General features: G+C 46.1%; 1 pseudogene; it reads right to left on the bottom strand.

The window, feature by feature from the left end:
- Positions 1-247: 247 nt before the first annotated feature.
- LOC106605610 (coiled-coil-helix-coiled-coil-helix domain-containing protein 1-like) lies at positions 248-14,469 on the bottom strand (annotated as a pseudogene).
- Between the last annotated feature and the right edge of the window lie 543 nt (positions 14,470-15,012).

Here is a 15,012-nt window from a genome sequence, read left to right as displayed (position 1 = left end):
TTTAAAATATATTTTGATTTGTTTAACACTTTTTTGGTTACTACATGATTCCATATGTGTTATTTCATAGTTTTTATGTCTTCACTATTATTCTACAATGTAGAAAATAGTAAAAATAAAGTAAAACCCTTGAATGAGTAGGTCTTCTAAAACTTTTGACCAGTAGTGTATGATATATATATATATGAGTCTCTGGCCAACAACCTGAGTCAATGAACACATCTTAGTAGTAGGGTTGGGAGTAGATTTACTTGTGTAATTTGGGGTGTCACTTAAGCAGGGTAGTGGCTTGTTTTGGTTGAAGGCATCCCCTTGGCCAATGATGTGTTGCTCTGATATGGCTTTCACTGCAATCTGTGAGGAAATACATTTTGACAAAAACTGTTAAAGAAAATGCATCGCCTCATTCAATACTAATTAAATTGAAAGCATAACGGCTTTGAGCTATTTATTCACATTTGTAAATAATGTTTTACTTCCTTGTAGACACTAAACTGAAAGCGTAATCTAGCCGAAGACTTGTCATCCATCCATGCAGTGCTATAGTAGCATGCGGTAGCTGGGCACCTCATCTAAGGAAGGAAAATTGTGGAAGAATGGAAAACAAAAGCAAAACAGGAGGGAAGACCTTCAAGGAAACAGAGCCGGGGTAGATTTTTGTTATGACTTCTCCCAAGCCAGGAAAAGCCATAGAAAACCATGTTACCCATGCTGCCTGATTACCTTGTCTCCTAACAAAATGTTAAATATAACAATGCTGACCTAGTTTAAAACAACAGGGGGTCGGGAGAGTGGGGGGTGTGTGTGTAATAAGCCTGGAGCAAGGATTTCCGGTACACTGTGAGAATCAGCACCGTACCTGGGCTTCAAAAACACACTTGTAGAAGGACTGCATTTCATTGGAACAAAGGGCGTCAGCAAAGTTGTTCTGCTTCCAGCATGCCATCATCATGGACATCTCAATGATCCACATGGCCTCTGTGGGTAAACAGTGTAATCACTTTCCAGTGTTGTTGTCATTGTCACCAAAAAGTTTAAAATGTTGAATAAAACAATGAATTATAAGGTACTACTAACTCAGCATGCTGATCTACATTGATTTCAAAAGAGAGTGGATAATTTGTGCACACTGCAGTAAAAAGAGGTGTAACAGGCAACATGGCTGACCGATCATATCATAGAGTGCTTGTCACGTCCTGACCAGTAGAGGGGTCATTTTGTTATTATAGTATGGTCAGGACGTGGCAGGGGTGTGTTTGTTTTATGTGTCTTGGGTTTTTGGGTAATGTTCTATGTTAGTATCTTTCTATGTTCTTTCTAGGTCTTCTATTTATATGTTTAGGTTATTGGGTTGACCTTCAATTGGAGGCAGCTGTTCCTCGTTGCCTCGAATTGAAGGTCCTATTTAGTAGGGGTGTTTTTCCCATGGGTTTTGTGGGTAGTTGTTCCTTGTATAGTCAGAGCACCTTACAGGACTGTTTTTCATCGTTGTTTCTTATTTTTGTTAAGTGTTCACGTTTATAAAAATAAAAGAAGAAGATGAGAACTGCACCCGCTGCGTTTTGGTCTACTTTCTACGACACACCTGACAGAACTACCCACCAAGAAAGGACCAAGCAGCAGAGGAAGGAGCAGCAGAGGAACTATATGGTGTCATGGACCTGGGAGGAGATTCTGGATGGGGCAGGACCTTGGCACCAGGCTGGGGAGTACCGGCGCCCTAAGGAGGAGCTGGAGGCAGCCAAGGCGGAGCGGCGCCATTACGAGGCGTTATACGCAGAGATTGGCAAGTGCGAGAGGCAGTCCCCAAAAATAATTTTTTTGGGGGGGCACACGGGTAGTTTGGCTAAGTCAGGTCGTAGACCTGAGCCAACTACCCGTGCTTATTACGGGGAGCGACGGATCGAGAAAGCACCGAGCTATGCGGAAATGCGCACTGTATTGCCCAGAAGCATTCAAAGGCCGGTGTAAACGGTGAAAGCTCCTCATTATGGCCAGGCTATGGTGAGCACTCAGCCAAGAAGGGTTGTGCAGGCCGTATGCTCCAGACCTCCAGTGCATCTCCAGGGTCCAGTTTACCCTGTTCCTGCTCCTCTCACTAGCCTTGAGGTGCGTGTCACCAGTATGGCGCCTCCAAAGCCAGCCCCACGCACCAGGCCTTTAGTGCGCTTGCCCAGTCTAGTACGTCCTGTTCCTGCCCTCGCACTGTTGCACATCCTGCCGTCTCCTGTTCCTGCTCCTCTCACTAGCCTTGAGGTGCGTGTCACCAGTCTGGCGCCTCCAAAGCCAGCCCCACGCACCAGGCCTTTAGTGCGCTTGCCCAGTCTAGTACGTCCTGTTCCTGCTCCTCGCACTAGCCCTGTGGTGCGCGTCCCTAGTCTGGCACCTCCAAAGCCAGCCCCACGCACCAGGCCTTTAGTGTGCCTGCCCAGTCCAGTACATCCTGTTCCTGCTCCTCGCACTAGCCCTGTGGTGCGCGTCCCTAGTCTGGCGCCTCCAAAGCCAGCCCCACGCTCCAGGCCTTTAGTGCGCCTGCCCAGTCCAGTGCATCCTGTTCCTGCTCTTCGCGCTAGCCCTATGGTGCGTGTCGCTAGTCTGGCGCCTCCAGGGCCAGCCCCACGCATCAGGCCTCTAGAGCTGCCGGAGCTGCCAGAGTCGCCCTCCAGTCCAGAGCTGCCAGAGTCGCCCTCCTGTCCGGAGCTGCCAGAGTCGCCCTCCGGTCCGGAGCTGCCAGAGTCGCCCTCCAGTCCGGAGCTGCCAGAGTCGCCCTCCGGCCCGGCGCAGCCAGAGTCGCTCCTCAGCCCGGAGCTTCCAGAGTCGCTCCTCAGCCCAGAGCCTTCAGCGGACAGGTTAGGTTGGGGACTGGGGCCAGAACCAAAGCCACCTCCGTAGGGGGGTGTTTGGGGAAGGGGGGTGTTTGCACAGGAACCGTCGGTGACGGTGGCCACCCTCCCTTCCCTCCCTTTAGTTTTGGTTTTTTTGTTGTGGGGGTTTTGTTTGTGTCTTATGGTAAGGTGCATTCGGTGTCTGCACCTTTGGGGGGGGGGGGTACTGTCACGTCCTGACCAGTAGAGGGGTCATTTTGTTATTATAGTATGGTCAGGACATGGCAGGGGTGTGTTTGTTTTATGTGTCTTGGGTTTTTGGTTAATATTCTATGTTAGTATATTTCTATGTTCTTTCTAGGTCTTCTATTTCTATGTTTAGTTTATTGGGTTGACCTTCAATTGGAGGCAGCTGTTCCTCGTTGCCTCTAATTGAAGGTCCTATTTAGTATAGTCAGAACACCTTACAGGACTGTTTTTCGTCGTTGTTTATTATTTTTGTTAAGTGTTCATGTTTATAAAAATAAAAGAAGAAGATAAGCACTGCACCCGCTGCGTTTTGGTCCACATTCTACGACACACCTGACAGTGCTGAGGGCGTTTTAGTAGACAGAACATGGTGCAACATTTAATTCACCTGAAACAGTAGCCTACTGTACTGAACGACCAGTTGAAGAACATTGGGATTATGGTGGCCCAGAGGGCCCAAGAAAGGGAGAGTAACTGAACAACTACCGACCCGTAGTACTCACATCAGTCATCATGAAGTGCTTCGAGAGGCTAGTCAAAGACTTCAGTACATCACCTCCTCCCTCCCAGACACACTCGACCTCTACAGGGAAGAGGTTGGCACTCTGATGGTGTGGTACCAGGTAAACCACCTCTCCATCAACCTGTCCCTCATATTCCGACCCCTTGACTTTTCCACATTTAGTTATTATTTTTATTTAACCTTTATTTAACTAGACAAGTCAGTTAAAAATAAATTCTTATTTACAATGACGACCTACACTGGCCAAACCCGGACAACGCTGGGCCAATTGTGCGCCGCCCTATGGGACTCCCAATCACGGCCGGTTGTGATACAGCCTGGATTCGAACCAGGGTGTCTGTAGTGACGCCTCTAGCACTGATATGCAGTGCCTTAGACCGCTGCGCTACGTTACAGCCTTATTCTAAAATGTATTAAATAAAACAATTTCCTCAGCAATCTACACACAAATACACACAAAACCCCATAATGACAAAGCGAAAACAGGTTTAGACATTTTTGCATTTTATCAAAAATAAAAACAGAAATACCTTATTTAAATAAGTAAACAGACCCTTTGCTATGAGACTTCAAATTGAGCTCAGGGCATCCTGTTTCCATTGAAACTTGATTGGAGTCCTCCTGTGGTAAATTCAATTGATTGGACATGATTTGGAAAGGCACACAACCGTCTATAAAAAGGTCCCACAGTTGACAGTGCATGTCAGAGCAAAAACCAAGATCGAAGGAATTGCCCATAGAGCTCCGAGACAGGATTGTGTCGAGACACAGATCTGGGGAAGGGACCAAAAATATTCTGCAGCATTGAAGGTCCCCAAGAATACAGCCGCCTCAATCATTCTTAAATTGAATAAGTTCGGAACCTCCAAGACTCTTCCTAGAGCTGGCCGCCCGGCCAAACTGAGCAATCGGGGGAGAAGGGCCTTGGTCAAGGAGGTGACCAAGAACCTGATGGTCACGTTGACAGAGCTCCAGAGTTCATATGTGGAGATTGGAGAACCTTCCAGAAGGACAACCATCTCTGCAGCACTCCACCAAACAGGCCTTTATGGTAGAGTGGCCATACGGAAGCCACTCCTCAGTAAGATGGCGCCGACAGATATAGCATATCTGCTTCTAGCTCCTAAGCAACTTTGCAGTATTCAGTTTGTTTTGTGTTATTTCTTACATTATAAGGCCAGATTTTTTTTGTCTTATTACATACAGCTCGGAAATAACTTTTGGATATCAGAGTGGCGCTAACTCAACAGCATTACAACCAGGAATACAACTTTCCCGAAATGGATCCTTTGTTCGTACCCGCCAGGGAAATTGGACTTATTCCAGAGGCTGCTCCAAGACACACCTGGCAGAGAAGACGTATTTGGAGTGTACTTTTAGTCCGACTCAAGAGGTGTGCACGCCATCCACTGCTTCCGAGTATATTACTCGCTAATGTTCAGTATCTGGACAATAATGTAGACGAGCTCAAGGCGAGGATCTCCTTCCAGTGAGACGTCAGGGATTGTAACATACTCTGTTTCACTAAAACATCGCTCTCTCGAGATATACTGTCCCCGTCCATTCAGCCATCTGAGTTCTAAGTACATCTGTAAGCCGTCATTGTAAATAAGAATTTGTTCTTAACTGACTTGCCTAGTTAAATAAAAATGTTTTAAAACACATAGAGCAGACAGGAATAAAGAACTCTCCAGGAAGAAGAAAGATGGGTATATCTTTCATGATTAACCACTCATGGTGTGATTGTGATAACATACAGAAACTCAAGTCCTTTTGTTCACCTGACCTAGAATACCTCACAATCAAATGCTGACTGTATTACCACATCATCAACCACCCCGAGCCACGGCCTGTTCACCCCTTTATCATCCAGAAGGCGAGGTACAGGTGCATCAAAGCTGGGACAGAGAGACTGAAAAAACAGCTTCTATCTTAAGACCATCAGACTGTTAAATAGCCATCACTAGCCGGCTTCCACACGGTTACGCAACCCTGCAACTTAGAGGCTGCTGCCCTATATACACGGACTTGGAATCACTGGCCACTTTAATCATGTTTACATACTGCTTTACTCATCTCATATGTATATACTGTATTCTAATCTACTGTATTTTAGTCAATGCCACTCTGACTTTGCTCAATGTAATATACTGCTCAAAAAAATAAAGGGAACACTTAAACAACACAATGTAACTCCAAGTCAATCACACTTCTGTGAAATCAAACTGTCCACTTAGGAAGCAACACTGATTGACAATAAATTTCACATGCTGTTGTGCAAATGGAATAGACAACAGGTAGAAATTATAGGCAATTAGCAAGACACCCCCAATAAAGGAGTGGTTCTGCAGGTGGTATCCACAGACCACTTCTCAGTTCCTATGCTTCCTGGCTGATGTTTTGGTCACTTTTGAATGCTGGCGGTGCTTTCACTCTAGTGGTAGCATGAGATGGAGTCTACAACCCACACAAGTGGCTCAGGTAGTGCAGCTCATCCAGGATGACACATCAATGCGAGCTGTGGCAAGAAGGTTTGCTGTGTCTGTCAGCGTAGTGTTCAGAGCATGGAGGCGCTACCAGGAGACAGGCCAGTATATCAGGAGACGTGGAGGAGGCTGTAGGAGGGCAACAACCCAGCAGCAGGACCGCTACCTCCGCCTTTGTGCAAGGAGGAGCAGGAGGAGCACTGCCAGAGCCCTGCAAAATGACCTCCAGCAGGCCACAAATGTGCATGTGTCTGCTCAAACGGTCAGAAACAGACTCCATGAGGGTGGTATGAGGGCCCGACGTCCACAGGTGGGGGTTGTGCTTACAGCCCAACACCGTGCAGGACGTTTGGCATTTGCCAGAGAACACCAAGATTGGCAAATTCGCCACTGGCGCCCTGTGCTCTTCACAGATGAAAGCAGGTTCACACTGAGCACATGTGACCGACGTGACAGTCAGGAGAAGCCGTGGAGAATGGTCTGCTGCCTGCAACATCCTCCAGCATGACCGGTTTGGCAGTGGGTCAGTCATGGTGTGGGGTGGCATTTCTTTGGGGGGCCGCACAGCCCTCCATGTCCTCGCCAGAGGTAGCCTGACTGCCATTAGGTACTGAGATGAGATCCTCAGACCCCTTGTGAGACCATATGCTGGTGCTGTTGGCCCTGGGTTCCTCCTAATGCAAGACAATGCTAGACCTCATGTGGCTGGAGTGTGTCAGCAGTTCCTGCAAGAGGAAGGCATTGATGCTATGGACTGGCCCGCCCATTCCCCAGACCTGAATCCAATTGAGCACATCTGGGACATCATGTCTCGCTCCATCCACCAACGCCACGTTGCACCACAGACTGTCCAGGAGTTGGCAGATGCTTTAGTCCAGGTCTGGGAGGAGATCCCTCAGGAGACCATCTGCCACCTCATCAGGAGCATGCCCAGACGTTGTAGGGAGGTCATACAGGCACGTGGAGGCCACACACACTACTGAGCCTCATTTTGACTTGTTTTAAGGACATTACATAAAAGTTGGATCAACCTGTAGTGTGGTTTCCACTTTAATTTTGAGTGTGACTCCAAATCCAGACCTCCATGGGTTGATAAATTGGATTTCCATTGATTATTTTTGTGTGATTTTGTTGTCAGCACATTCAACTATGTAAAGAAAAAGTATTTAATAAGATTATTTCATTCATTCAGATCTAGGATGTGTTATTTTAGTGTTCCCTTTATTTTTTTGAGCAGTGTATTTATATCTCTCTTAATTCCATTATTTTACCTCTAGTTTTGTGTGTTGTTGTGAATCGTTTTTAGATTCTACTGCACTGTTGGAGTAAGGAACACAAGCATTTCGCTACACCCGCAATAACATCTGCTAAATATGTGTATGTGACCAATAAAATTGTATTTTATTTTCATTTGATTTGAGTAAAAAGGCACATGACAGCCCACTTGGATTTTGCCAAAAGGCACCTAAAGACTCTCAGACCATGAGAAACAAGATTTTCTGGTCTGATGAAACCAAGATTGAACTCTTTGGCCTGAATACTAGGGGCGTCACGTCTGGAGGAAACCTGGCATCATCCCTACGGTGAAACATGGTGGTGGCAGCATCATGCTCTGGGGATGTTTTTCAGCGACAGGGACTGGAAGACTAGTCAGAATCGAGGCAAATATGAAAGGAAAGATACTTGATCAAAACCTGCTCCAGAGCACTCAGGACCTCAGACTGCGGTGAAGGTTCACCTTCCAACAGGACAATGACCCTAAGCACACAGTCAAGACAATGCAGGAGTGGCTTCGGCCAGAGCCCGACTTGAATCCGATCAAACATCTCTGGAGAGACCTGAAAATAGCTGTGCAGCAACGCTCCCCATCCAACCTGACAGAGTTTAAGAGGATCTGCAGAGAAGAATGGGAGAAAATCCCCAAATACAAGTGTGCCATGCTTGTAGCGTCAAGTTTGGACACACTTGCTCATTTAAGGGTTTTTCTTTATTTGTACTATTTTCTACATTGAATAATAATAGTGAAGACATCAAAACTATGACACACGCTTGGCATTCTCTCAACCAGCTTCACCTGGTCTCAACCAGCTTCACCTTCAACAGTCTTGAAGGAGTTCCCACATATCAAATCAAATGTTTTATTTGTCACATGCACCAAATACAACAGGTGTAGACCTTACAGTGAAATGCTTACTTACAAGCCCTTAACCAACAATGCAGTTTTAAGGAAATACCTATAAAAAAAAGAGCAGCAGTAAATAGCGGGGCTATATACAGGGGGTACCGGTACAGAGTCAATGTGTGGGGGCACCAGTGTCGAGGTAATTGAGGTAATATGTATATGTAGGTAGAGTTATTACTATGCATAGATAATAACAGAGAGTAGCAGCAGCATAAGGGGGGGGCAATGCAAATAATCTGGGTAGCCATTTGATTAGCTGTTCAGGAGTCTTATGGCTTGGGGGTAGAAACTGTTTAGAAGCCTTTTGGACCTAGACTTGGCGCTCTGGTACCACTTGCCGTGCGGTAGCAGAGAGAGCAGTTTATGACTAGGGTGGCTGGAGTCTTTGACAATTTTTAGGGCCTTCCTCTGACACCTTCTGGTACAGTGGTCCTTCTTGTACAGTGGTCCTGGCCGTACGCACTACCCTCTGTGGTGCCTTGCGGTCGGAGGCCGAGCAGTTGCCAAAGCAGGCAGTGATGCAACCCGTCAGGATGCTCTCGATGGTGCAGCTGTAAAACCTTTTGAGGATCTGAGGACCCATGCCAAATATTTTCAGTCTCCAGAGGTGGAATAGGTTTTGTCGTGCCCTCTTCACGACTGTCTTGGTGTGCTTGGACCATGTTAGTTTGTTGGCGATGTGGACTCCAAGGAACTTGAAGCTCTAAACCTGCTCCACTACAGCCCCGTCGATGAGAATGGGGGCGTCCTCCTTTTCCTGTAGTCCACAATCATCTCCTTTGTCTTGATCACGCTGAGGGAGAGGTTGTTGTCCTTGCACCACACGGTCAGGTCTCTGACCTCCCTATAGGCTGTCATGATCAGGCCTACCACTGTTCTATCATCAGCAAACTTAATAATGGTGTTGGAGTCGTGCCTGGCCGTGCAGTCACGAGTGAACAGGGAGTACAGGAGGGGACTGAGCATGCACCCCTGAGGGGCCCCCATGTTGCGGATCAGCAAACTTGATTTGAGCCATGACCTGCCTTTCAAAGCATTTCATGGCTACAGATGTGAGTGCTATGGGTCAGTAGTAATTTAGGCAGGTTACCTTAGTGTTCTTGGGTACATGGACTATGGTGGACTGATTGAAACATGTTGGTATTACAGACTCAGACAGGAAGAGGTTGAAAATATCAGTGAAGATACTTGCCAGTTGGTCAGCGCATGCTCGGAGTACACGTCCTGGTAATCCATCTGGCCTTGTGAATGTTGACCTGTTTAAAGGTCTTACTCACTTCGGCTGCGAAGAGCGTGATCACACAGCCATCCGGAACAGCTGATGCTCTCATGCATGTTTTAGTGTTACTTGCCTCGAAGCGAGCATTGAAGTTATTTAACTCGTCTGGTAGGCTCATGTCACTGGGCAGCTCTTGGCTGTGCTTCCCTTTGTAGTCTGTAATAGTTTGCAAGCCCTGCCACATCCGACGAGCGTCGAAGCCGGTGTAGTACGATTCGATCTTAGTCCTGTATTGACGCTTTGCCTGTTTGATGGTTCGTCGGAGGGCATAGCAGTATTTCTTATAAGCTTCCGGGTTAGAGGCCCGCTCCTTGAAAGCGGAACCTCTACCCATTAGCTCAGTGCGAATGTTGCCTGTAATCCATGGCTTCTGCTTGGGGTATGAAACATAAGATATTACAGTTTTTAATGTCCCGTTAGTTGGGTATACGTGCTTTCAGTTCGTTCCATTTATTTTCCAGCGATTGAACGTTAACTAGCAGGACGGAAAGCAAAGGCAGATTAGCCACTCGTCGCCTGATCCTCACAAGATACCCTGATCTTTTTCCGTGAAATCTCTGTTTCCTTCTCCAGCGAATGCCGGGGATCTGGGCCTGGTCGGGTGTCTGTAGTATCTCCCTCCCGTCCGACTCATTGAAGAAAAACTCTTTGTCTAATCTGAGGTGATTAATCGCAGTTCTGATGGCCAGAAGCTCTTTTCAGTCATAATAGATGGTAGCAGCAACCTTATGTACAAAACAAGTTACGAACAACGCGGGAAAAAAAAGAATAGCATGGTTGGTTAAGAGCCGATAAGACGGCAGACATCCCCTCCGGCGCCGTCTACATGGTATATGCTGAGCACTTGTTGATTGCTTTTCCTTCACTCTGCAGTTCAACTCATCCCAAACCATCTCAACTGGGTTGAGGTCGGGTGATTGTGGAGTCCAGGTCATATAATGCAGCACTCCAAGTACTCTCCTTCTTGGTGAAATAGCCCTTACACATCCTGGAGGTATGTTGGGTCATTCTCCTGTTGAAAAACAAATGATGTCCCACTAAGCGCAAACCAGATGGGATGGCGTATCGCTGCAGAATGCTGTGGTAGGCATGCTGGTTAAGTGTGCCTTGAATTCTAAATCAATCACAGACAGTGTCACCAGCAAAGCACCCCCATACCATCACACCTCCTCCTCCATGCTTCACGGTGGGAACAGCACATGCGGAGATCATCCCGTCACCTACTCTGCATCTCACAAAGGCACGGCGGTTAGAACCAAAAATCTCAAATCTGGACACATCAGACCAAAGGACAGATTTACACCGGTCTAATGTCTATTGCTCATGTTTCTTGGCCCAAGCAAGTCTCTTTTTCTTATTGGTGTCCTTTTAGTAGTTGTTTATTTGCAGCAATTCAACCATGAAGGCCTGATTCACGCAGTCTCCTCTGAACAGTAGACGTTGAGGTGTATCTGTTACTTAAATTCTGTGAAGCATTTATTTGGGCTGCAATTTCTGAGGCTGGTAACTCTAATGAACTTATCCTCTGCAGCAGGTAACTCTGGGTCTTCCTTTCCTGTGATGGTCCTCATGAGAGCCAGTTTCATCATAGCGCTTGATGGTTTTTGCGACTGCACTTGAAGAAACTTTCAAAGTTTGACATCATTTGAGTCAATTGGAGGTGTACCTGTGGATGTATTTCAAGTCCTACCTTCAAACTCAGCGCATCTTTTCTTGACATCATGGGAAAATCAAAAGAAATCATCCAAGACCTCAAGTCTGGTTCATCCTTGGGAGCAATTTCCAAACGCCTGGAAGGTACCACGTTCATCTATACAAACAATAGTATGCAAGTATAAACGCCATGGGACCATACAGCCGCCATACCGCTCAGGAAGAAGACGCGTTCTGTCTCCTAGAGATGAATGTACTTTTGTGCGAAAAGTGCAAATCAATCCCAGAACAACAGCAAAGGACCTTGTTAAGATGCTGGAGGAAACAGGTACAAAAGTATCTATATCCACAGCAAAAGGAGTCCTATATGGACATAACCTGAAAGGCCGCTCAGCAAAGGAAGAAGCCACTGCTCCAAAACCGACATAAAAAAGCCAGACTACGGTTTGCAACTGCACATGGGGACAAAGACCGTACTTTTTGGAGAAATGTCCGCTGGTCTGATGAAACAAAAATAGAACTGTTTGGCTCTAATGACCATTGTTATGTTTGGAGGAAAAAGGGGGAGGCTTGCAAGCCAAAGAACACCATCCCAACCGTGAAGCACGGGGGTGGCAGCATCATGTTGTGGGGGTGCTTTGCTGCAGGAGGGACTGGTGCACTTCACAAAATAGATGGCATCATAAGGAAGGAAAATTATGTGGATATATTGAAGCAACATCTCAAGACATCAGTCAGGAAGTTAAAGCTTGGTCGCAAATGGGTCTTCCAAATGGACAATGACCCCAAGCATACTTCCAAAGTTGTGGCAAAATGGCTTAAGGACAACAAAGTAAAGGTATTGGAGTGGCCATCACAAAGCCCTGACCTCAATCCTATAGAAAATTTGTTGGCAAAACTGAAAAAGTGTGTGCGAGGAAGGAGGCCTACAAACCTGAGTCAGTTACACCAGCTCTGTCAGGAGGAATGTGCCAAAATTCACTCAACTTATTGTGGGAAGCTTGTGGAAGGCTACCCGAAATGTTTGACCCAAGTTAAGCAATTTAAAGGCAATGCTACCAAATACTAATTGAGTGTATGTAAACTTCTAACCCACTGGGAATGTGATGAAAGAAATAAAAGCTGAAATAAATCATTCTCTCTACTATTATTCTGACATTTCACATTCTTAAAATAAAGTGGTGATCCTAACTGACCTAAGACAGGGAATTTTTTACTAGGATTAAATGTCAGGAATTGTGAAAAACTGAGTTTAAATGTATTTGGCTAAAGTGTATGTAATCTTCCGACTTCAACTGGGTCTACAGACAATAACGGATTACAAAAAGAAAACCAGCCCCGTCGCGGACATTGACGTCTTGGTTCCAGACAAAATAAACGTCTTCTTTGCGCGCTTTGAGGACAATACAGGGCCACCGACACGGCCGCTACAAAGACTGTGGGCTCTCCTTCTCATTGACTGACGTGAGTAAAACATTTAAACGTGTTAACCCTTGCAAGGCTGCCAGCCCAGACACCATCCCTAGCCGCGTCCTCAGAGCATGCGCAGACCAGCTGGCTGGTGTGTTTACGGACTAATTCAATCAATCCCTATCCCAGTCTGCTGTCCCCAGATGGTTCAAGATGGCCACCATTGTTCCTTTACCCAGGAAAGCTAAGGTAACTGAACTAAATGACTATCGCCCCGTAGCACTCACTTCTGTCATCATGAAGTGCTTTGAGAGATTAGTCAAGGATCATATCACCTCCACCCTACCTGTTACCCTAGACCCACTCCAATTTGCTTACCGCCTCAATATGTCCACAGACGATGCAATCGCCATCACACTGCACACTGCCCTATCCCATCTGAAAAAGAGGAATACCGATGTAAGAATGCTGTTCATTGACTGCAGCTCAGCATTCAACACCATAGTACCCTCCAAACTCATCATTAAGCTTGAGACCCTGGGTCCTGGACTTCCTAACGGACCGCCCCCAGGTGGTGAAGGTAGGAAATAACATCTCCACTCCGCTGATCCTCAACACTGGGGCCCCACAAGGGTGCGTTCTCAGCCCCCTCCTGTACACCCTGTTCACCCACAACTGCGTGGCCATGCACGCCTCCAACTCAATCATCAAGTTTGCAGATGACACTACAGTGGTATGCTTGATTACAAACAATGACAAGATATATCTACAGGGAGGAGGTGAGGGCCCTCGGAGTGTGGTCTCAGGAAAATCACCTCTCACTCAATGTCAGCAAAACAAAAGAGATGATCGTGGACTTCAGGAAACAGCAAAAGGAGGACCCCCCTATCCACATCGACGGGACAGCAGTGGAGAAGGTGGAAAGTTCCTCGGCGTACATATCACCGACAAACTGAAATGGTCCACGCACACAGACAGTGTGGTGAAAAAGGCGCAACAGCGCCTCTTCAACCTCAGGAGGCTGAAAATATTAGGCTTGTCACCGAAAACCCTCTCTAACTTTTACATTTGCACAATTGAGAGCATGCTGTTAGCCTGTATCACCGCCTGGTACGGCAACTGCACCGCCCACAACCGCAGGGCTCTCCAGAGGGTGGTGCGGTCTTCACAACGCATCACCGGGGGCAAACTACCTGGACTCCAGGACATCTACAACACCCGATGTCACAGGAAGGCAAAAAAAGATCATCAAGGACAACAACCACCCACTGCCTGTTCACCCCGCTTCCATCCAGAAGGCGAGGTCAGTACAGGTGCATCAAAGCTGGGACCGAGAGATTTAAAACCAGCTTCTATCTCAAGGCCTTCAGATTGTTAAACAGCCACCACTAGCACAGAGAGGCGGCTGCCTACCTACAAACTTGATATCGTTGGCCACTTTAAAAAATGGAACACTAGTCACCAGCCCATTCCTTTACTAGATTGTGTGTATTAGGTTTTGTTGTGGAATTTGTTAGATATTAGGTTTTGTTGTGGAATTGTTAGATATTACCTGTTAGATACTACTGCACTGTCGGATCTAGAAGCATAAGCATTTCGCTACACATGCAATAACATATGCTAACCATGTGTATGTGACCAATAAAATTGTATTTTATTTGATTAAGTTATCTATACTTTTACTCAAGTATGACAATTGGGTACTTTTTCCATCACTACCTAGCCCCTTCCTTAAATTTCCTGTTGGCAACCTCATCTTTCAGAGACAGCAGCTTGTTGGGTTTCAGAACAGGCTTTTTCTGCTTTCTGCTCAACATCCGAATGACCTCCTCCTGAAGAGCAGTCCCACCTTGCATCGCCATTGCGGCTTGCACAATACAGTTATAACACGTAGCTAAATAGCGAAAATAAGAAAGTGATATATTGCTTTCGCAAATACATTATGGCAAAACATATACGTGTATTAGTGCTATTTTCTCTAACAACATTTCCACTAGAGACAAACGTGGAGCGCAATCTTTGATTGTATTTTGCTATTACTGTCGCAATGACTAAGTTACGACCATGCGTTACAAAATATTAACGTAAACCATTTGTTGTTTTCTGTCGAACAATGAGCTGCACCCAAATAATTAGGAATTAGAATACTTTAATAGGATATCTTCGGCTGCACCTCTGAAATATATTTAAAGCGCAAATCTGCGATTGGTACTTCCATTTTTTTTACTTTTAAATGAATATATTTGATCAATGATTCTTGAAGAATTTAACTTAGTTCAACTTAGTTCAACTGTCATACCCCATTAGAACCCCAGCTTGTTGTCACGGTTGTCGTAGGGTAAAGTGGACCAAGACGCAGCGGGGAAATGTGCACTCATCTTCTTTTTATTTAAACGGACAAGAAG

The sequence above is a fragment of the Salmo salar genome, chromosome ssa01 (genome assembly GCF_905237065.1).
Source record: "Salmo salar chromosome ssa01, Ssal_v3.1, whole genome shotgun sequence".
In the NCBI taxonomy this organism is placed as follows: Eukaryota; Metazoa; Chordata; class Actinopteri; order Salmoniformes; family Salmonidae; genus Salmo; species Salmo salar.
The sequence above is the reverse complement of the archived record's forward strand: the minus strand, read 5'-3'. Positions and strand labels throughout refer to the sequence as shown.